Here is a 24,945-nt window from a genome sequence, read left to right as displayed (position 1 = left end):
GTCAGGAATACTGGATGCGCCCACCACTGTGGCAGGTGCATCCTAATGGCAGCCACGGGACCCCCGCCCTTACGGCGGACGGTCCCTTTGTACGACAGGATGACGTACAAACAAAAGCCATCTTAATGTGCCCCTATGAATTAATGTAAAATATATATATATCTAAATATGGTGAAGGTGTGCTACACATAACACTATTATGTTCTACTGTAATTTACACATGAGAACGACATGCTCGTTTGTATAAGGCATCTGTGTAGTAACTAAGGAACGCAAATCTTGAATGATGTGTGCTTACTCCACTGCCCTGTCTATGTATTTAAAAACATGGTAGCGTGGGGGTGGACGGTTGCAGAAATATAGATACATTAAGGGGCTTCCATAAGGATTCATTTGTTGTATGCTGGGACTTGTGACTGGATATGAAATAAACAAGGCTTTCAATACAACACCATCTGCCTCCTGACTATTCTTATGGTGCTCCATTGTGGTGGCATTTCTTACACTTCTGGTCTTCTTTATTTGTATAATAGCAAGAGCAAGCAACATGCATTATCTCCACAATACTGGGTAGTAGGGAATTTTCTTTTCTGTGTGCCTGCCCTTAAAACCTCCCATCTCCGGCTGAGGCTGTGACGATGCAGCCGGCCGGATGCAGAGTCAGGGTCCTAAAGAGCCTGACTCTACACCTCCCCCCGTTCAAAATATGTCCCCGATGTCCTTACAAAATTCAGATGTCTTCGAAAAGGCTTCCAGGTCTGTTCACAACTCATCTGGACGATGTGGTCATCACTGGAGATGTTGACAAATCAGATCACTCGGGACACCAGGAGAGGCTTCAGTACTCAATGCCGCCGCGGAAAGGTTGTCATTGTCCTGACTGGGATTTGTGGTCCCGAAGTGTGATGCATTCTGGATTATGGATTTTCCAGGGTGAGATGGCATGACCATGCTTCCTTTAATTTCTGTGAATTGAAACGGCAGGGTGTTGAAAGGCGTGTCTGCTTCCTTCTGTTATATCTGCTTGACTACCACCCAGTCATCTGGTTCAAAGAGTGCTTCCTGCACCTGCCTTCTGGCATCAGTGTGAGCTTTAATCATACTTTCTTTTCTCATTCAGTGTCCTTGGCCATGTAAGAGCTCATGTGTCATCCATAATTCCACTGTGGGTACTTATTGCAAACAGATATGCCAAACATGAGGGTGGCAAGACGCTCTCCAGTTTTTGACTGTGGGGTGGTCTGGTAAGCCCTCAGAACCTGACAGAGGGCTTCCTAAAGCACAAGTCTCTCTTTGGTGGCTCTCCGCAGAGTTCGCTTCAGGGTTCCCATGAACAATTCCACTATTGTATTGGCTTGAGGCCAAAGTGGGGATGTTCGTTGATGTTCAATGCCAATGCAATCAAGAAGTCTCTGAAGTCCCCACTGGTGTATGGCAGCCCTTTGTCAGATTCCAAAACCGTAGGAGATCTCCCAGTTGCGACAATGTCATTCAGAACATTACGGACCTTGGCTACAGTAGTGGAGGAGACCATCTTGACCAGTGGGAATTGGGAGTATTTGTTGATCTCTCCTAGGATTTACCAGACTCAAGTAGGCCTAGGAAGTTGACTGCTACCCTCTCCCACACCCTTGTGGTATTTCTGACAGTACTAGGAGCAAGGGTCATGTGACTGGTGCCAGACAGATGCATAGGTGGCATTTCCACAGCTCCGTCTCCACCATGATATCTAATCCTGGGAACCACAGTCTGTCTTGGAGTGCCCTCTTTCTGACAACAATCCCCCAGGGTGCTTCATGAGCTAGGTACATGGTATGTTTGCAGAATGTCTTAGGGATCACGAGGGATGACCCTCTAAGGACAAGTCCCTCTCGAGTGACTGACATCTAATCCCTGACGTTATGGAAGGCCCTAATCTCCTCAGAATCATCACTACGTTCTTTACTGTGTTTCCACTTATTTTTCTCAATGAGGGTCACAGTGCTATCATCCCGTGTGCCTTTTTTTGCTATTTGAGAGTGCGGGGCTACACTTGTGCTAACTATGAATTAGAGGTATTTCTCATAGATGAGTGTCTTATTGGTGAGCACAGCAGCTATCTGGAAAAGTAGTTGGCTGGATTATGCTCCTTGCCAGACCTATCAACGATGATATAGTTATATTCTTGGAGTAGTATTCTCCACTGTTCAATCCAAGGGGACATTTTCTCAGAATTATCACTCCATTCTTTACTGTGTTTCAACTTATTTTGCTCATTGAGGTGTATGTTGAGGGTCAGAGTGCTGTCATCCTTGTGTTTTCTGCTGTTTAAGGATTTGAGGATTTGAGAGTGTGGGGCTACGCTCATGCTAACTATGAATTGGAGGTATTCCTCATGGATGAGTGTCTTATTGGTGAGCACAGTAGCTGTCTGGAGAAGTAGTCAACTGGCTTATGTTCCTTGCCAGACCTATCAACAATGATATAATCATATTCTTGGATGAGTATTCACCACAGTCCAATCCTAGGGGGCATTTTGGCTTTTGGTTCCCACAGATGGTCAGGAGGGCCTGGTGATCTGTTATGATAGTGAATCTTTTGCCATACAGGAAGACATGGAAGAGTTTACTGGGTAGATAAGGGTTGAGTATTGGCACTAGTACCATGCAATCTTACCCATAAATATAAATTAGATTAAAAGATAGTTGACATGATGTCATTTTTAAAAAAAATATTTACGGCAACGTAACGAAATGTATGTCAAATGTGTTACTTGAAACCCCAATAAAATATGTTAAAAAAAATTGAAGAGTTCACAGGCCCATACTATTGCAAGACTCTCCTCAGTTTGGGAATAGGATTTGTTAATATCTGAGAGGCTTCTGCTAGCGTAGGCAACTATGTGAATCTGGCCTCAGGGGTTCCAGAGTGCTGGGCCAGAATAGGACCAAGCCCTACCGGCCTGGCATCAACAGTCACTCCCGTCTTCAATTGGGGGTTAAAGTAAGCCATGACAGTGGCCTTGGCAAGAGCAATCTTTATTTGTTGGAAACTGTGTTCACAGCCTGGAGACCACTAGAAAGTCACCCCTTGCCTTGTGAAGTGTTGAAGAGGAGCTCTAATAGTGGCATAGTGCTGAATTTATCTGGCATAGTAACTGGCCACGTCTAAAAAGGAGCAGAGAATAAGGACGACACTTGGAGGGCTAGCAGAAATAAGGGCAGTGACTTTTTCTGGCTCAGGTGTCATACCCTCCTATGAGAATAGGTGTCCTAAGAATTTCAATTTGATTTTGTGAAATTTGCATTTGCTGGTGTGGATGAGGCCTGCTTCCCAAAGTAGATGACAGACCTTGTCCACTGCAATAACATGTGCCTCAAGGGTTGCCCCAAAAACGAATATGTTGTCACTTTAATTTAGTACATTGAGTGCAGGCTGAATGGTTTCGTGAATGACTTCCTGAAATATTTCAGCTGCTGACAAGATGCCAAAGTTCAATCTCTTGTAGAGAAAGAAGTCCAAGTGAGTGGCAAATGTTGTGATGTAGCAACACCATCTCTACAATTTAATCTGATGGTTGCCCTTGTTGAGGGTCAGTTTAGAGAAGGGCTTCGACCCACTGAGTTGGGTGATCATGTCCATGATACGCAGACTAGGACATCGCTCTAGCTGTATCGTCTAGTTTAGCTGAAGCATATCAGTGCCTATGCAGACATCCCCTAAACTGTCTTTCTTCTGGACAACCATAATAGGAGACACTTATGGTGTGGGGCACTTGAATAGCTCAATGATATCAAGGTTGAGTGGATTTTCAATTTCTCTTTCCACCACTTCTCGGAGGTGGAGTTCAGATCTTCTGTGCCTCTTTCAGTGGGCCAAACCCATTGAGAAGAGCTGGGAAATGAAGAGTGATGATTTTAATTCCCCGATTTGTCCATTGTCGCTTTCTAGGGCTTGTGGGGTGCAAAACAATAGCGGTGACAATACTTCACATTTTCTCCACAATGCCAATGGTGAGGCAATAAACAATATTATGTCGACCTACGATTTAGAGCTACTGCAGCCTGCTAAAGATGTTGGTGGCCAAACTATCCCCACCTATATTGGGAGGCAACCTAATTCTAATATTGACCATGTTATGGTTTCATCAAACACTGTCTCAAGTTGTCTGACTTCTGTAATCGAGGATTCAACTCTTAAGTGACCATAACCGCATTGTAATAAGAACAGAGTTCTGGAATTGCGATAGGCAGCGGGTGTCCAGAACCTTATGTAATGTTGAGCCTTGTAGGCCAAATGGGACCAGGTTAAGGTGGAGGGGGAAAAATCGGCAACAGTAAAGACGACCATCATATCAAAATCCTTGGCGGATATTGATGGCTTACTGACATTAGGTAGTGCATCTGTTTCCACTGTGAATTATTTTATTAATATCAATAAAACAATCAATGCCATATTTACTGGAAGAAGGAATGGCAAGGCTGTCCGGGAAAAGGGTTGGTTTGACCACGCCTGTACAGCTCTTCTTTCCCAACTGAAACAGGCTCTAGCACTTAGACCTAGGGATAAGAATCAAGTCATGCACTTGAGACACGAATATAAAATGTCACAATCCAGAAGGAAGCGGGAGCTCCAGCAAGAAGCATGGGATAACTTGTCGCAGGCGGCCGAGACTTCTGATAGCTGCTTGTTTTGGTCCACGGTCAACTCCCCATTCCTTAAGGATGATAAAGTCCCACAACTTGCATCTAATGTTAGTAGCGAGGCTTGGGTCTCTCATTTTTCAGCTATATTCCAAGCTGCAGGCCCCTCTGATGCGGAACAAAGATGTTGGCCTATTATCCCTTTAGATATCTCTTTGGGTGAGGTCGAGCATAGTATTAAGAACAGTAAGGGGGGTCAGGCCCAAGGACCTGACGGAGTACCCATTGATGTATATAAGACCGGCCCACTGCTGTGGGGACCTATACTTACCCTGGTATTAAATGCTGCAGTTTTAACCCTGATTCCACCTACATGGGGGGATTCCATCATTGTCCCTATCTATAAAAAGGGGGACAAGTCAGCAGCATGTAATTACCGTCCAATTAGCCTGCTCGACTCATCGGTGAAACTCATGAGTAGAGTGCTGCTGTATAGGTTGGAAGAGTGGGCGCATGAGTGTGGGTTTCTTGCGAGCTCTCAATATGGCTTCAGGAAGGGCCGAGGAACACTAGATCAATGCCTGAATTTAGAACTATTAATCGGCAAGTATACCAAGGCTAAGCCTGGTCTTTTATATCTTTGCTTTGCCGATGTAAGCAGCGCATTTGATCTGGTAGACTACTCGATTCTATGGCCAGTCCTGCTGGAACTTGGCGCACCAAAGGCTATTATTTTTTTCTTAGCCAGACTTTATGATAAGATGCAAACATGTGTGCGCTTTGGGGCAAGTGGGGAATGCACCCCAAATTTTTGCGTTAAGCGCGGGATACGACAGGGCTGTGTCCTTGCCCCTTTGTTGTTCACCCTTTTTATTAATGCTGTTGATTCAGTTTTAAAAACAGTCATAGCCGATGCACCACAGGTTAATGGGTCAGGTGTGCCAGTTCTGCTTTATGCAGATGACGCTGTGCTCCTGTCTCGGACCCCCATAGGTCTTCAGTGCCTGATGAATCGGTTTTCCGACTTTATTAAAGAAAGGAAGCTGATAATTAATAGGAGTAAAACCCACACAATGATCTGTGGTGCCAGTGCCAACATAAGCCATGCATTTTTTATCGACGGGGTGAAAGTACAGCAGGTGTAAAATTTTTGTTATTTGGGTGTTATCTTTTCGTACGATGGTAGTTGGTCTCAGGAACTAGTAAATGTTAGGTACAAGATGGTAAAAAGTGCCTATGGTATATTTAAATTCACCTCTAAGATCGGCGACAGACAAATCAGGGACATGATGCAAATTTATAAGGCAAGGAGTGTTTCTATTGCATTATATGGGGTGGGGCTGTGGGGCTACACCAACGTAGGTTCCCTGCAAAGGGAAGAAAACACCTTCATCAAAAAACTTTTATGCCTACCTACTTCAGCCTAAACTGATTTGACCCATAGGGAAGTGGGGAATGCCCACTTAAGTGACCTCATTTTATTAAGGCCTTTAATGATTTGGCGTGCAATTTGGCACAAGGAAGAGACAGCCTTTAATCAGCACGTTATTAGGGATTATCTCGACCTGGACAACTATACTAAGATACCCTGGCTTAAATATATTGTCGACAGTTTCCAGGTTATCTATGGACTCAATATATTGGTCGACCCATGTTACGCCGGAAATTTTTCCAAGCAGGACATGAAAAATATTTTTATGACATACAGAGCCCAAAAACGTCCAGTTGTTAATGGTCGCCTTACTTCAGTTAATTTTTACAACAAACATATCGAAAGTGAAGGCTTCCAGTTGTATTTGATCCTTGTATGAAGACCAGCTCATAGGTTTGTCTTAACCAGACTTAGATTTGGAATGGCTCACGTTTTGGTGGCCTTCCCTCAACCAAAGAAGCACCCAGCTGGACCCTGCCCATGTGATGGCCATTCGAAACAAAGCACACTGCACTTTATGTTAATATGCAATCTTTATCTGAATGTTAGGATTGCTTATTTGAAGCCAATGTTTATAAAGTACGGTATTTATAATGTGGATGATGCCATGAAGTTGATTTTTAATATGAATTCTCTGGACATATGTTTTTATACCGCTATGTTTTTATGTAAATCAATTCAGCTTAGGAAAAGTTTGATATTTTAAATATTCACCTGTTTTATACCTGTATTTATAACTGTATAAGATTTTGCTGTGCTTTTATGGTCATTGTATATTATGTACCGAATAAAGCTTCATGAAATGAAAAAAAGTGAAGAGTGATGTCTGGAACTGTCTCAAGGAATTTTTTGATGGAGATGAGTTGCATTAAAGCTGCTGTGGCAAAGCTGAGGAGACAAGCAACTGATGCCTTGCCTTGTAGCACCTTCATGGGAGCTGTGATGGATTTCATGCAGTGTGATAAGGTTGTGGTGAAGGTACCACAGGTTTGAAGAGGTTAGGATGCAGCCCATGAGTAAACTTTGACAGGTAAGACTTTTGGCACTGGTCCAAGTCCATTGAATTGATAGAAGGACATTACATTGATCGATGCCCCACTGTCGATTATGAAGGGAGTGGGCTGCCCGTTCAGGTTTAGGTAGACAACCGGGCAGGTGCCCGTGGCCTATGGCAGGCGTACCTGATAAATGATTTTGGTACCTGCATGTACTTGCACAAGTCCCAGACTAGTGGCACTGTGCAGGCACAGGACCCTGGGAAAAGGAGCGCGGCACTCTCGAATGTACAAATTAGTGGTGCTGCTTTACTCCCTGTACGTGAGGGATGCTGTGAACTTCCCTAGGAAGCATATTGGCGTATCTTATCCCCACACATGGATTTTCCTTTAAGTGCATTGGCAGAAGCGTCACTGTTGATGAGGACATTTGTGAGGCGCCCGTTCAACGAGAGAGAGACGGTGGGCAGCGAGGTCACAGGTCTGCGCATTGAAATGTTCATGAAGTATCCATCCTCCTTGCTAGCACCGGCTGGTGATGTGATGGATTTGAGAGGATGGTGAGGCAGGCAGCTGACCTCTGGGTGTGGTGATAACAACCTGCAAGTGATGGTGGGCCTGTCGCTTGATTTAGGACGGAGTCGGTGTCTACTTGCTAACTGAATTGAATACTCTAAATGTTTTGTATATGGCAAATATATACATTTGGAACATCGCTTGGCATTCTCTTTGCTAATATGGGCTTCATTGACCACAAGTCATTGCAAGGGTCCACACTTTGGGGCTCATTATGATGGAGGATTTTCCGCATCCTCCGGGCCGGCGGAAGCCACCGCCGGCCCGGAGGATGCGGAAAATCCTCTGCCGACTCACCAAAGACCCACCGCCACATTAGGATGGCTGGTGGGTCTTGGTTTCGGTCCGCCGCTTTTCCGCCGCGGTTGATTTATAACCGCGGCGGAAAGCTGTAACATGGCTGGCGGTGTCTATCAGACACCGCCAGCCATATTAGGATGGCGTAAAAGAGATGCTTTTCCACGGCGGCTTTTCCGCCGTGGAAAAGCATGTGTATCTTCACTGCAAGGGCCCGTTGCGGGCCCCCTAGGTGAAGGGGGGGTGGGGGGTGTACATGGGGGGTACCTATGGTACCCCCCTGCATTTGTGTGCAGTAATCGGCGGGCACCGCACGGTGCCTGCCGCTTTCTGCATACAAATGCAATGTATGCATTTTTAACATTGCGGCGGGTGCAGGGTGGCGGTCACATCCTAATTGGACAGGAGGGAACACTGCAGGCCATGCGGAGGTTCCCTCATCCTCTATGGTCGCAGACGGACTCAAGTCCGTCCGCGATCATAATGAGCCCCTAAATGTGTAATGAACTTGAAAAATAATTCATATCCTTATAAACATTTTAGGAGGGAGTGGTTGTGGGGGGGAATAAACACATTTTATGTTGGTAAAATAAAGTAAAATATTCTTCATTCTATATGTTAGCACTGTTCAGTAGCGGCCCGTGGAGCGAGTTCCGTGGGGCGGTGAGGCGGAACAGGGGAGGCGCAGGGTGAGGGGTAGTAAACACTGGAATGTGGATGAACGGAGGTAAGTAAACAATTAAATAAGTAAAACAAATTTCTTTGCTAGCGCTGCATCTTAAAATGCGTTGCAGCGTCGAAAATGCGATGCAGCGCGCGCAAAAACAGTTGTTTTATTTATTTAATTGTTTACTTACCTCAGTTCATCCAAATTCCGGTTTTTACTACCCCCCCACCCTGCCCCTCCCCTGTTCTCCCTCCACGGGCCGCTACTAGCGCTGTTATATAAATGCTTACATTTGAAATGATTATTTATGTCAGTTTGGAATGCTCAGCTCTCTGTAGTCACAGTTGGCTGTTGTCCAGCTTATGTTGAGTGAGGGGGTAGATCTTCAACGTCATCAGAGCTGTCATCCTCAGGTTGCTGTATAATGAGAATGTCATTCTCATATATTGAAAAATTCTGCAGCTTGTTGCTAGTGTGTATGCCAATGCTCCTTCATTTTATGAAAGAAATAAAATGTTCCCTTAAAAATTACAAAAGTGTGATCTGTTACCAACCTGGTTCGCTAATCTGTGCTGTTGCATCTGTGGTAGACAGAGTTCTTGCATTTAAGTGAGGGATCATAATTAGGGCTCCTGGTTTTATGGTATTTATTTTTGGGCCATTTTTGTCTGTATTTATCCATATTTATTTTTGGGTCAATTTATCTGTATTTATCCATAAATATTTTGTGTTTTGCATATAAAGGAAGTTGTAAAACTACATTTCCATATATATTTAACAGATAGACGTGCACTCATACTTTGATGTCTGTCGTGTCTTAGCTATTTAAGATGCCAAATATTACATGACAATATATCCACTGGAAAATACTAGCATTATATCATAAATGTATGTTGACATATGCTGTTATTTAAAGAAATGTCATCCTGTTTTATTTATTTCCCATGCTGTCCATCTGCTCAGCTGCTTGCCTATAATTCATGAAAGACAGCATGGAGACTCACCTAAAAGAAGCACAACTTTCTGTATTTATCCATCTTTAAAAATAAATGCAGACAGAAAACACATTGTTTTCTGTCTGTATTTATCTGTAAACATCCGTAAAAACGGAAAACAGGGAACCTTAATCATAATTAAGGCTCCCAGTTTTCCGTTTTTACTGATTTTTACAGATAAATACAGACAGAAAACAATGTGTTTCCTTTCTGTATTTATTTGTAAAAGTGGAAAACTACAGAAAATTGTGCTTTTCATGAAAGCTCTCCATGTTGTCTTTCATGTTCTCCAGGCAAAAGCTATGCAGATAGACAGTTTGGGGAGTTACAAATTGGGATCATAGTTCCTTAAATACAGGCATTTATTAACATATATTTGTAGAATAACACTAATATGTATCTGTAGGTGTAGTGTATTGTTGTTTAATGTAATGTGGCTGCTTAGTTTGCTAAAATGCACAGGCATCCATGTATGAGTGCATGTCTAAAAGTTAAATAAATGTGGAAATATACCATTTTACGATTCGATTTATTGTGAAAACATAAAATAAATATGGATAAATACCAAAAAGATGGCCATAACAAAAGTTTGGATAAATACAGATGGAAATGTAAAAAAAAAACATAAAACCGGGAGCCCTATTCATAATTCATGTTGGAGCAGCATATGCACTGTCACCTAGATATAAAAAAATCCTCATAAGAGTTTTGGTACACATATTCCATATAAGGGATCTGATTATCAAACTGCACTGTAGTACATTTTAGAATACTACAAAACATACTACAAACTGCAATTCGCAAACTTGTAAGTCCGCCCGCCATCCCGACGCAAAAAGGGTCCGCAAGCCATAAGGTCGGGGGTCCCGTTTGGGCCATTAGGATGCGCTTGCCACAGTGGTGGGTGCCTCCCGTATTTTTAACATTGTGGCGGGCGGTGCTGAAAGCACAGCCGGCAGCAATGCTAAAAATGTACGTCAAGCAGTTCAATGTACAACGTGACAGGCACCGCGCGGTGCCTGCCACTTTGTATATAGAAATGCAGGGGGGTACCATAGGTACCCCCCCCATGTGTAACCCCCAACCCCAGAATCCCTGGGGGCCCACAACGGGCCCCCGCAAGTGATTTCTACATGCCTTTCGGTGGTGGCATTGCCGCCATGAAAAGTCATGTGTCCGCCCCCGTCATAATATGGTTGGTGGTGTCTAACAGACACTGTCACCATATTAAACTCTTTTCCACCTGGTCAACTTGTTAACCGGGCGGAAAAGTGGCGGACGGTCTTTCAGTCCGCCGTGGTCCCCTGCCATAGTAATATGGGGGGGAAAATGGGTGGGGGGTGGGGGAGGATGTCGGGCAGATCGCCACCGCCATGCGGGCGGTGGCGATCCGCCCGACATCCTATTGGGGCCCTTGGTGTGGAATTTTATGACACTGCAATTCTTATACATTTATTTGTAGAGTGCTCCTCCCTGACTGCAGAGTTTTCAAGGTGCTGAATATAGGGCTATAAATAGGGGTATGGGGAGAACTGAGTCATAAAACTCTGCACATAGTTTGTGAATACTGAAAAATAGTAAACTTACTAATAACTGTAATGTTGAGTTTTTTCTATTCCTGTGGAAGTACTCAGTTTCTGAGGGATGATATATTTGAATGTGAGGGCCATTGAAACATCCAAATACATGTGGAAACTGAGCAATGGCATAAAAATCAACCTTTGTAGCATTAAGTTCTGCTGCGTTGCTTGAAGAAGAACTGTGCAATAAAATGTTGATCACATAGCACTTTGAAAGTTGTGAAAAATCCTTGAAAAGACACTTTGTGATATCCCTGCAGTAAACGCCACTATCATCTGCTAGCGAGAAGGTTGAGGGAGCAAAGCACCTGCAAGTGTGTGTTCTTGAATGGCCTGCTATGGTGTGCCTGCTTCATTAAAATGTGAAAAAGTTAATCTACTAAATCCATAATGACCTGTCTGCTCAATCTGTATTTAGTATACAACTCCTCCTCTGACTGCTCCAAACAAGTTACAGGTATCCTAAAACACTTTCTTTTCTCCTCTTTGACCTCATTTCCCAGCCAGGATGTGCATGTGCCTCACTGAAGTATAGAGGGCAGCCATTTTGAACGTGAGTTTTACCCACTTTTATATTTTGCACCTGGTTACCAGCTGCTTGAAATGGATGTTATTTTGCAAATGCAATTTCCATATTTTTAGACTATTCGCTAGTTCGGAATACTTAACACATACAAATAGGCATTCACAAATTCAGAATCTGTATTAAGGAATTGCAAAAATATATTGATTCAATAGATTTTTGGTTTGTTGTGAAAATAAAAATAAATCCTTCATGGGAGCCCATTAGTACATTGCAAATGGCAATTTTACCATTCGCAAAGCCATTGTGACTGATTACCAATTCCTAAATCATTTGTATATAAGGCCTTCTGCTTCTGCAGTTGCTAACTCCATTCCTTTATCCCACCCCTGTGCCACAACAGGGGTACAATTGGTACAATTGAGCATACAAGCACACACACACACCATCATAAATCAAGCCATTTGTCTCCTGAAATTGTCTTTATACTTTGGAATCAAACACAGTGGTTGCTTCAGCGGTATACAATATCACCTTGCATCATGATATACATACTAACTGTAACCTTGCACTCTGTCTCACTCCTAGGCCATGACTTATGGTAGGGAACATGCTTCATGATATACATGTTTATGGCCAATGCTTATGCTCATGCATAAACTGTTTATCCTGAATCACCACTCTAAGAGATCTACCACTCTTGAGTATGCTTTAAATATTATCTCCCGAGATGCCATTTCCTGCATTTTGTGGTAGATGCATGCCTGGTGAAAACCAATATCTAAAACACCAACGCAGATGAGGTCCTGAATGATGAGTGTTCCTGTTGTGTGATAATCAACATAAAGTAAATTATGTCCTCGACATATCACACCCATGGCATGTTTAATGTTCATGGTTAAGGTTCTAAAAAATAGAAGTCCATTTATCCCCCTGTGCAGGCACAACACATATATATGTGACATAGATGTCAAAGAAATATTTATATAGCCAAGCACATCTCTGTTTTGAGATTCATTATTCAATGGCTTTCAATACAATGGTAAGTTGGAGATAGAAGTGCAATTTGCTAGTAGGCTTATAAATTGGAATAGGAATTTCTGCAGCCTTATGGCCACACCAGATCATGGACTACTTGTGCAGACCATCTTTCCTAGTACGCAGTGTTCTAGACCCACTACTAAGGCTGCAATCCTCAGCTTACACAAAGTTTTTAAAAATGGTCATATTAGATGCCCTTTTGCATAAAAGTAATGATTTACATTTTTCACTGAATATAATGTCAATGTTTTTATTTTTGTTTTGAAAATACTGAGGTAGTTCTGTCCCAGTAAAATTTGCCTGACAATGCATATTACTGTTTTGCTTACTGAGACAGTCTTTGCTGATGCAGCTTTTACCCATTTGATGTTTCTGTTAATAATCTGTTATTTATTTCATGTTTGTTTATTTAAATATGTTTTAAATCGTGTGTGTTTGTGGGCTGTTTTGTAATTATTTATGTATTTTATTTTATATTTATTTAAATTTGTACTTGTGATGTTTTTTGTTTTGCTGGATTTTATAGGGTCTTTGAAGAGTAGTGTTTCGAATGAATGGTTGGTGTATTAACTTGCATTTATTATTTATTGCATTTATATTTGAAAAAAATATTTATGTTTAATGGTATTTTTAGGGTTGATGAGTATTTTAGGGGCTTTGAGTTGAGTGTCTTTAAAAAAAAATGTTTTATTATAATTGTAGATTATATAGATTTTTTTGTTTGATGTTAACTAATATTTAAATACTTGATATTTTGTTTTTTGTTTAGGGTTCTTCGGTAATACCGTGGTTTTGGGTGGGTAGCGTTTCAAAATGTAAAAATTATAATTTTTTATTTTACAAATTTGTGTCAATGTTTTTGGTTAATTGTTTTTACACGTTTTATTATTTTTAAACAATTATTTGTTTTAATTAGGAAATGCATTTCTGATTTTTAAAACCTTTTATTTTTTGATTTAAGAAAACAAAACGCAATTAGTTGTTTCAAATCAAAAATGAGATTTTGTGAATTAAATTATAGTGATAATATAAATGTATATATCAGATATCATTACATTTGTTGTATTTTATATACTTATATTTCTTTAATAGTGTTTCTTTTAGATAATATTATTTAGTTATTTTTGTAATTGATTAGTTTGAAATGGGAATAGTAACTCATATCCTGCCCCTCCCTCTCCCCTACAGCCCAGCACTTTCCCCAATGTTTTTTGGTTTGGAGTGGCACTATTAAATTAACCCCTCTCCACCCCAGAATCCAAAGCATTCATGAATGGTATTTACTTTGGAGTGGAAATACAAAATCTGACCCACCGGAGTTTAACGCTTTCCCATTGTTGCTGATTTTGGAGTGGGAATAGTAAATTTGACCCCTCCAGAGTTCATTGTTTGGTTTGGAGATGAAATTGTACGTCTGAATCCCTAAGCAACCAACCCTTTCCCCTGTGTTGCTTTGTTTGGATTACAATACTAAATCTGACCCACCAGAGTCCCCAATGTTGTTTAGGTGAGAGTGCAAATAGTAAATGTGATTCCCCCACATTACAATCCTTTTCAAAATGTTTCTTCATTTGGAGTGAGAATAATAAACCGGACACCCCCTTCCAAAGTCCAAAGATTTCTCAACATTGCTTAGTTTAGAGTAGAATAATAAATCTGCTCTATCAAGATTCCAAAGCTTTCACCAGTGTAGCTTAGTTTGGATTAGGAATAGTCAATCTGGCCTTACAGAGGACAACACTTAACACAATTTTGTTTCATTTTGAGTGAAAATTGTCAGCCTGACTCTCTTCTAAAATATTGCATTGTTTGGAGATGGTATGGAAGAGTATATTTGACCCCGTCCCCAACGCACTTCCCCCCAATGTTACCTAATTTGGAGTGAGAATAGTAAATCTGACCCCTCCTAAATCCAACGTTTTTGGGACTAGTAATTTGGACCCACCACGCCTCCAGTATCCAACACTTTCCTCAATGTTGCTTAGGTTGGAATGTGAATAGTATATGTGACCTACCCGAGAGTTCAAAACTTTCCCTAGTGTTTCTTAGTTGGAAGTGGTAATATCAAATCTGACCTCCACCACCCCTGAGTCCAAAGCTTTGCGCTGTATTGCTTACTTTGGAGGAGGAATACTAAATCTGTCCACCAACCCCCCATCCAGAGTCCAATGCTTTCCTCAATGTTTTATAGTTTGGAGATGGAGTAGTAGTTAATACCACCCCATTCCCCCACCAGAGTCCAGTGCTTTTCCACAACTTTGCTCAGTTTGGAGTAGGAAAAGCAAATCTGCACCTCCCCAAAGTTATGCTAACATTTAAATTTTAAAATACATTAAAACTATTTTATATATTTGAAGACGGGGGAGGGAGCACACTGCCTCTCATCCCAGCACAGTTCACCCCATTGCATCCTGGTAAATGCAGTACTCTTACTTTCAAAGTTGCTGTAGTCTTTCACCAAAGTTGGTTCAGGTAGTGCTGTTATCTCTAGATACGTGTTTTTGGGTTTAGCCGGTCATCAGTAGAGAGCAAAAAGTAATAAGGAGCAGAAAAAAGTCATACGGGGTTGCTGAAATGGTGCCCAATACATGCAAGGACTTTTTTCCTCTTTTTCTTTTCTTGTGGTGCTTTTTCAAAGTTCTAAAGAGTATGGATGCAAGGATAAAGGGAAGGTAGTGAACACATGGCTATAAGTCATATAAATCAATAAATCAATACATGACTAATTAATCGGTTATTTTAGAGAAATGTGTGTAGATCCTCCATATTATTAAGGCCCTGGGGAAACTTACAGCTGAGATTCAGGATGTATTTAGTCTCCAGTTGTCTTAAGAGAGTTTCCCTGTCACCTCCCTTCCTGGGCATAGGGACATGATCGATTACATAGTATTTTAAACAGTTAATGTCTTTATTGTGCACAGACTTGAAGTGCCTGGCTACCGGATAAGCCGGATCACAATTAATGATCGCTCTTATGTGTTGTAAGATTCTCACGTGCACTTGTTTCTTGGTGCTGCCCACGTACCTGAGCCCACAAGTGCACGTGAAAACATACACTGCATAGTCCGTGCAGCAGTTAAAATTGCCTCTAATGGTTTGTTCTTGTTCCCTGAATGGAGTGCTATATTTCGAAGTGTTGACCCCAAAGTTACAGGCCCGACAGGTTGCACATTTAAAAAACACTTGCTTTGCCGGTAACCATGTTTTAACTGAGGTCCCTTCCATCATGGATTTCGATAAATGAGCTTCCATGGTTTTACATCTTCGAAATGTCACTGTTGGTTTCTCAGGTAACCTGTAATTTAGGACATTGTCTGTTAGCACTATGGGCCAATTTTTAGTTAAGATAGCCTTAATCTTACACTCCTGCATGCTGTAGGTGGTCACTAGCCTAGGTGTCTCCATGTCATTTCCTTCCTCCATTATGCTTGCTTGATTCATAGGAAGTAGGGATTCTCTAGGTCTTTCATTAGCTTTCTGTACTATTTTGTTTAGTACGTTTTCAGTGTAACCTCTTCTTCTGAAACGATTTAAGGTTTCATTTTTACTTTTGTCATATTCCTCCTGCGTACTACATATGCGTTTTAACCGCAGCAATTCCCCAAAGGGAATGCTAGCGATCAGATGCTTGGGATGGGCACTAGTGGCATGCAACAATGCATTTCCTGCAGTGGGCTTCCTAAATGCACTAGTGACCAGTTTTTCATCAACTATCTGTATTCATTCATCCAGGAAGTCCACGGTAGTAGAACTACTGTGTGATGTGAAGTGTAGGTTACACTCGTTTACATTGATTTGATCAATAAAATTTTGAGCACTGATGCTGTCACCCTTCCAAATCAGAAAAACGTCATCAATAAAACGTAACCAAACAATGACCTTACGTTCAAAAATGTCCCTGTATTTGCCCATGAGGACTTGCTTCTCCCAGAGCCCAACGTGCAAGCACTCATAGCTCGGGGAAAAGCAAGCCCCCATTGCCACACCCTGCCTCTGTCTATACATGTCCTTAACATAGGAGAAAAAGTTGTTTTCAAGGCACCATGCAGTGAGTGACAATAACATTCTATTGTGCATTAAATAATCTGCAGATCCAGTATTTAGAAAATGTGCCACCCCCTGAAGGTCACAGTCATGTTGAATACTTGTGTATAACGACTCAATGTCCAGAGTCACTAAAGTAAAGTCGTTACACCAGGTGAAATCATTAATATGTCTGAGAAAATCCCCAGTGTCTTTTATATAGGATGGCATGGCTCTTACCACATCTTGAAGATAGAAGTCAATGCACTGGCCAACACGTTCTGTCATGCTATTGATGGCCGATATGATTGGATGCCCTGGAATTGGCGTCTTCCCCTTATGTATCTTCGGTAACAAGTATATAAAGGGTATCTCAGGGTTTGCGTTATGCATGAAATTATATTCCTCTGAGGTAATCAGTCCTTCATTTTTCCATTTAAGGAGTTCCTTCTTCAAGTTATCTTTAGATTTACTGTATGCCTTCATGGTTGTCTTCTCATAACATTCTGTGTTCGTGAGCTGGCGCATTACTTCCTTTTCATAGTCTACTTTGGGCCATAGGACAATGTTCCCGCCCTTATCTGATTTTTTGACGATGACCCCTGGATTTTTTCTAATTTTGTCCATAAGTTGGTTGAACTCTTTTTGTTTTTGGTCCATTTGCCGCTTTTTAAAGTTCACTTGAATGTTAAGTTGTTTTATATCCTCAATCACTCGTTCGTGGAACACATCAATTGCATCTTTCTGCATTAGCGGAATGAAAGTTGATTTTGGCTTAAATGGGCTTTCACCCGCGCCTTTTTGTAGTAGGTCCAGCTCTCTCAATTTAATCTGTGTGGAGACTTGTGATGTATTGGGCTCATCATTGCTTAACTCAAGTATGGCCCATAAGGCAGGGACTACCTCAACAGTCAACGTTGAACCTGCTCCACTAGTTTCTCTATTTTTTCTGTCTTCCCACCCACTTTTGAGCGCAAAGAATTTTTTCAATTTAAGTTTCCTAATGTAGCAAAATAGATCCACACGGGTTGAGGCATAATTGAAGTTGGTGTTGGGGCAGTAATTGAGCCCTAAAGCTAGGAGTTGTTCCTCTGCTTTGGTAAGTGTCAGAGTCGTCAGGGTTATAATAGTTTTTTCCTCCACCATTACTTCTTGTGCCAATAATTTCGCTTCTTTTTTGGCTTCCCGCTTACGTTTCCTGCGCCTTGTTCGCCTGATGGTGTCACGCTTTTTTTGGCCTGATTTGCCTTGGTCCGAGGCCTTAGCGTTTTCATCCGCTCCGCCACTAAAAAATCGACCTCCTCCTCTAGGCTTAAGATCCTTGTATTCATCGCGCTGGTGTTGCTATCCTCATCTATGCTTGAACCGCTTGTGAGAGAGTCAGTATCTGTTCCATTGGTTGTTTCATTCACTGGACCCACCCGCAAAATGTTAGGTTTGTTTGGATTTTCACTTTTTTGTTTGCGTATGCTGTCAAACTTTTTAGCGAATGTGTATATGTGTCCCAAGCGATAGTCCTCCAAATCACGAGCAAACTTTTGCACCTTTCTCATTTGGATCTTTTCCTCATGTTTCTTGAGGCGTTCTTTAATCTCTTTCTTTCTCGCTGTAATCCAGTCCTGTTTATCGGATTTGCTGAGTTCATTTTCTATTGCCTCAATCTCCTGTACCAATGCTAGGCGATCTATTTCTGCATACTTCACGAGCATTTTAACAAGGTTCACAGATGCGTGCAGATTGCTTTCGCCCCATTCGCGCAGTAGAGCCGGATTTGGTTTCTCAAAGCTTGGGGCTAACAATATTCGCAGTCCACGCGGAACTCTACCCGCCTCTACATATTTACTCAGCGATTTGTGTTCCCACCACTTGGTGGGTTCGGATTTCATCTTCTTTTCCAGATTTTTCAATAGCAGGTTCACATCTTTATTGATATCCTCGCTGATCGTGGTAACATTAACATTCACTGTGCTTTTATTAGTTATGTTGTTATACAACGCATCTGCATTGGCTTCACAGTCTCGTACCGCGTCCGTTAACATTGTTGCCATTTTAGTTGAGAAACAGTCTATAAATTATTTTCTGCCCCGCGGTGCTTTTGCTTTTAAGGAGAAACTGACCGTGTCTGTAAGCTGTAGTTAGCCCTGTCCCATGAATTCGCCTTCTTCCACTCACCGAGTCAGCAAAAACAGTCCTACGCGAGTCCTCTGACTCCAGCGTCGGCGTCTTCCGCTATCGGTACTCGTGCTCTCTGACGGCTCACAGGGGGTTCAACCAGCCTTAATTCCTTTACAGAAAAAACAACAACAAACGCCGGTTTGAAGGCGGCCACCAACTTTCAGGGCGGGGTCCAAGAGGCGGAAGAAACCGAGCTTCCGCAATTGCTATTCCATTCCTTCCTGCTTCTCCAGGCACGGCACGCAGGACACAAGGGCCACCACACAGCTTATCCAGTACACAAGATCAGTTTATTATCGCCTTTGTTTCTCCCTGGCCCGACGCGTTTGGGGTATGGACTACCCTTGTTCAGATAACGGTTCAGTGGTACAGAAGACCTTTAAGTACTCATTTTTTTCTGTTTGCTAAGCACACCACGTGATTCATAGAAAGTGAGAACATACTCATAAGAAACAGGATGAGTGGCTACTTCGTTACTTCTAAAGCACATTTGTAGTGTGTAACTTCCTGAATTTGTCGTTATAGCTTTTACATATTATAACAGCATAAATGCCTTAGCGGTAAACATGGACTGAATTTGTGCAAATTTACAAAAATAAGTTAATATGGCATATATCATTGCATTGTAAACAATTTAAAATGAATTTTAAAACCATTTACTATATACACATTGAAATAAATGTACATATTATACAATTAATCAAAATTTCTTACAGCATAAATGCTAAGAATATATGTGCAAAATGATGCCCTTCTGTAAACTTGACTACTCTCCTTCTATATTTTACCATTTTCTAATTTGCTTGGTTATTACCCTTTGTGCAATATATATATATATATATATATATATATATATATATATATATATATATATATATATATATATATATATATATATATATATATATATATATATATATATATATATATATATATATATATATATATATATATATATATATATATATATATATATATATATATATATATATATATATATATATATCCTGCCAGGAGCTCCTGGTCTAGGGATCAAATATTTCACCATAAATCCCAGGGAAAAGCCCTCAAAACAAGTTGCTGCCATTGAAAATAGAACAGAAACAGGTCCAGAGCAGATGATATCATCTGCTGCCTGGAACCTAGAGAAACACCCAAGGCGACACAGTGAGGTTCGGAATGAGGACTGAGGTGAAGAAAGCCTGGGAAGTTCTGTTGGGTGTCTGCAGAGGATCTCTGAATCAGCCTTCCCATCAGAGCTCCTCCACCGTAAATAGCGATCACTGATCTTGCGGTGATATTGCATCTCCGAATAGAAAAAGTCAGCTCAGCTGTATTCGGAGCCTCGAGCAATGTCTAAGGTGACACGGCGAGGTCAGGATGAGTGTCGAGGCAGAGAAAGCCCAGGAGATTCTCCTCACTTCAGATAGCGGTGTAAATCCCTGAATTAAATTCCCAATTGGAATGCCACCACCGGAAACAGCAAGCACCAATCTTGCAACTCCGAACAGTTAAAGTCAGCGGTAGTCGGAGCCAAGAGCAATGCCTAAAGCAACACGGTGAGGTCCGGGTGAGGGTCGTGGCGAAGAAATCCTGGGAGATTCTCCTTACTGCTGACAGCTGCCCTGCATTCTCCGTTTTGTCCGTTTCTCTCTCGGGTGAACGTCAACCTAGGCTCTGGTCCTCTCTTGCTGCGGGGGATAGATGCTACCTCTCCTGATCCCCTGAGCAGTGACGACCTGCCGGAGCGGGGAATAGAGTAGGGGAGGCAACCGCAGCTGCCCACGCTCCTCGCCTGCTGAGTGCTGGCTGAGGGATTCCTGCACAACTGCCCTTGCTCTACCGTTTACCCACCAGAGAAAAAAATTCAAAAAGGAATGAGTTTCTGCTTTGCACCAGAGATAGGCAATCACAAGCTAGGTTCAACCTGTGTGTCCAAACCCTGTCAGCTCTCTGAGAAGGAACAGGAATGACTCTGCTGCGCCCTTCTCCTGCATACCAGTGTACTGCCTGATTGGGGGCTGAAAAGGGTGAGGCACTCATGCAAATGTGAGAAGATCCATCCAAATAACTCTCCATAGCCAACCCAGCTGAAAGCTGCAGACTGCCAACATCACCACTGCCATTGCTCTTCCTGTTTCAAGAGCGTGGGCTAATGACTGTTGCCTAGCTAATCTCACAACATGATCTGCTGGAGCAGAGAATTAGGAAGATTGGGCGTCCATGTTGGAGGTAAGCATCGCTGCACACCATTGCGTTCCATCGTCCCCCAGCCTGCAGCGCCTGACCACCCCTCGGTGATGAGGCCAGATTGCTGAGTCCTTCAGATGCCTGGACTATAATTAAACACCATGTAACAACTGATTGGGAGCCCTTATTTGTTAGATGTAGACCACCCACACCTTCTTGTGCTTCAGTCTTTCTCATCTACCGACCTACTTCAAACAATGTGACCTATGCCAGTTTCCTCCTGGACTCTGTCTCAGGCATCAAGAATGAACATACTAAGCCTTATATTGTGGCATCCCTTGTCTCTGAAGCTATATATGATTCAGATCATACTCTTGACACCATATTTTCCTCAAGCTACCTTATCTAAATTACAGCGACACAACCCATAATTTGAAGTGACTACCAAATCAATAACTTCTATTTAAACTTTCTAAATTTGACACTACCAAATGCCATTCCCCTTAACAGTCAGTAGAAGAACTTCAACATTGACACCTTCTAGACAGAACTATCAGTAACACAGTATCCTAACACTTTGTTGTCTGATGCTAACTACTGTCCACTGGGTCAACAGTACTCTGCACAAAGTTAATCCCCTTAAAGCATCAAAAAAACAGAAAGCAAGGGTTGGTGGTTCCACTTGGACATACATCTCCAAAAAATGACAATAAGAAGCCTGACACAACAGTAAAAAACTGCATTACCAGAAAAAAGAATCAGGTATGACAGCAGCATAGCGGGCCAGATGTTCTACCACTGACAATTGCAAGTCGCAAATTGTGCCAAATTGCGAGTCGCAATTCGCAAGGCGCAATTGCCAATGTGAGACACTGTTTGCGATTGCCAATGGGGTCACAAATTGCATGCCTCATGCAAATTAATGAGGCTGTCGCAATTTGCGACCCCATTGGGACAGAAGAGCAGAAATCCCATTGTGTATTATCTTAAACTAACTTTGGATTGACTGGAATTGTGTTGTGCTATGGACAGTGCTTAATTTGAGCTGGTTTTATTTATTTATTTATTCATAAAGTTTTGTATCGCACGAACATGACCCAAGAGTGTATCAGAGCGCTTTAAATGAAATAGTAGGTCGGATTCAGTTGTCAGAATAGACATTTGTCTCATATATGAGAGTAGCATGATATAACTAGTATCTATGGTTGCACATCAATGTAGTAGTCATATAGAGCATCAGAATAATAGGCAGGTAAATAAACAATAACACATAATGTATCTTAGGGCAGAAACAGTTTTTTGGAATTGTTTTCACTTTTTTTTTTAAATGAGGAGGTAAATGAAAATCGGCAGACATCTCGTGCCAGAGAGTTCCATGTCTTAAGGCGATACAAGAGAAGGCTGTAGCTCGTTCTATTTTTGTCGAAAACCTGTGGTTTCAGTAGCAGTGAACTTGCACTGGTGGTTTAATGTGGGGTTCACTGGCACTCATTTACGGGGACTGATACCTAATTTTCCTCATCAGATATTGATCAAGCAAGAGTGGGAAAAACAAGCACTGGGGAAAAAGGAGGAAGAGAAAGACGGAAAATTAGAATTTAGAATTTGAGATTGCTTGGGTGTCATGTTCGTGTGTTTAGGTTTGCTGTACCTACCGTCTTTGAGGTCCTTCTTCACCAGATGTTTGAAAGTATCTAAAGATTTGTGTGTCATGGGTGACATAAATCTGCTTTTAGGCCGGAATCTCTGCATTTCCTGATTGGGATCTTGAGTATCAGTGACTGTTGAAAAAAACCAGCGTAGTAGTAATTTACGCATAAATTTGAATAACGCGACCTCTGTTTCCAGTTCATTTGAGGAAAATGTAGGTACGAATTATATACCCTTATTTAACACACTCAATTCTTCTTTATTTAGGGTTCTATAAGAGATATTCATCACTATTGATTCTGTTTCTTTAGGCTCCTCTGTGGTCTCCCTGCCTCTGGCGCTTTTTTTTTACTTGGTACAGGTCCTTGTGTTGTGGGTTTTTTGTCGGGTGGTATCTTGGATGTTTGGCCTTCCACTAAAAAAGACAGTTGTGTTTTTGATGCAACATTTTGTTCCTGTGATGTTGAGCTGGTAGATGGTTGTGTAGATGTTGGTTTTGGACGTTGCATGGTCAAGTCTTGATCAGGGACTGGACTTTCTTCAGAGGAATTAGCGTTAGGTTTCTTAAAAAAACGCTTTTGTGCATATGACTCTGCCCAAGAGTAAACTTTGTCAAGTTTATAATAAATGGTGTCTCTGCGGAACTTCCGAATTTTACGTTCGTGAACTTCCTTCTCGTGTTTCTCCAAATTAGTATTAAGATTTATTTATTTATTTATTTATTTATTTTTAAAATTTGTAAAGCACAACTTATACCAGTGGGTGTCTTGGCAGCTATGCCTCAACTTATTGTCTCAATGGGAACAATATCGAAATCCAAAAAGTGATAAAGTAGAGAGGAAAATCATTGGTCAAACAACCAAGTCTTCAACAGTTTTCTGAATTGAAACAGTGAAGGGGTAGATCTAATCGCCAGCGGAAGAGTATTCCAAAGTCTGGCTGCAGTGTTCGTAAAACATCTGTCTCCCCAGGTAACAGTCCTAGTCCGTGGCACCACTAACTGGTGCGAGTATACGGATCTAAGTGGTCTGGTAGGGCGATAAAGGATGAGCTTCTGTTTAAGAAACTCCAGCCCAAGACGATGTAAGGCTTTAAAGGTAAGGCATAAAGTTTTAAATCTGATCCGATTTTTGACTGTTAGCCAGTGATAAATCCTGATTACTTGCTTAATCGGTTTGAATTTGGGAGTGCCAGACAGCAGTCTTGCGGCTGCATTTTGAATTAGTTGTAGTTTGGCGACCACCCGAGATTGAGCATTTGCGAATAAGGGATGTATGACGTTACAACGCATACTTTTACAACGCCTACCTTTACATTGCAAGTTTTACAACGCATACCATTACAACGCATAATGCTTTTGGGCGCTGGATAGTGAATAGTTTAATTTACTATTCCAAATCCAGTCCCCGTGGATAGTAGGGAAGGTGTTGGATAGTACATTAAACCTATTCCCTATCCTAGAGCGCCCCCCAGCGCTATGCATTGTAATGGTTTGCGTTGTAAAAGTTGCGTTGTAATGGTAGTTCGTTGTAAAAGTTTCGTTGTAAAGGCTGTATACCGCGAATAAGCCATTGCCGTAATCCAGGGATGAAAGTACCTGAGAGCTCACCACCGTTTTCCCGGCATTCTCTGGCAGAAATGGAATCTTGTTCCAATCCTCGGAATCCATTTTTTGCGAGATATCATCCTTCAATTTGTTGATATCTTGTTCCAAATCTGCCAGAGTGGACGCTATTTCTTCAATGATTAAGAGGATTAGGTCGAGACATGATATCCTTGTTAAATTTATATAACATTGGTTTTAAAGCAATGCGTAGTCCTCTAGGAATTCTTTTAACCTTATGATACTCGATTAGAGTAGTAGTGAGTGGTGAGATGAGTGTAATCGCAATATTAGTAGAACTCTTATCGCTTCCTTATGGATTATATTTTGTGTAATATCATGTCATTTCCAACACACAGGCGACGCGGTATTCTACTTTATTATTGAATCCTCATGCTTTGCTTATTGTCTCAGGCTACACGGTAAGAGAAACTACACTATGGTCATGTACGTATTTCCATACATTATCATGACACGCTTTTCATGGGTCCTGATTTTCTTTCTAGTGATCGTGCCGGCTTGGGTAAGCCGGACATCCACTTTTTAATCTTTGCTCAGACACGAGTTATTTGTCTA

The sequence above is a fragment of the Lissotriton helveticus genome, chromosome 10 (assembly GCF_964261635.1).
Source record: "Lissotriton helveticus chromosome 10, aLisHel1.1, whole genome shotgun sequence".
NCBI classification, from domain to species: Eukaryota; Metazoa; Chordata; class Amphibia; order Caudata; family Salamandridae; genus Lissotriton; species Lissotriton helveticus.
The sequence above is the reverse complement of the archived record's forward strand: the minus strand, read 5'-3'. Positions refer to the sequence as shown.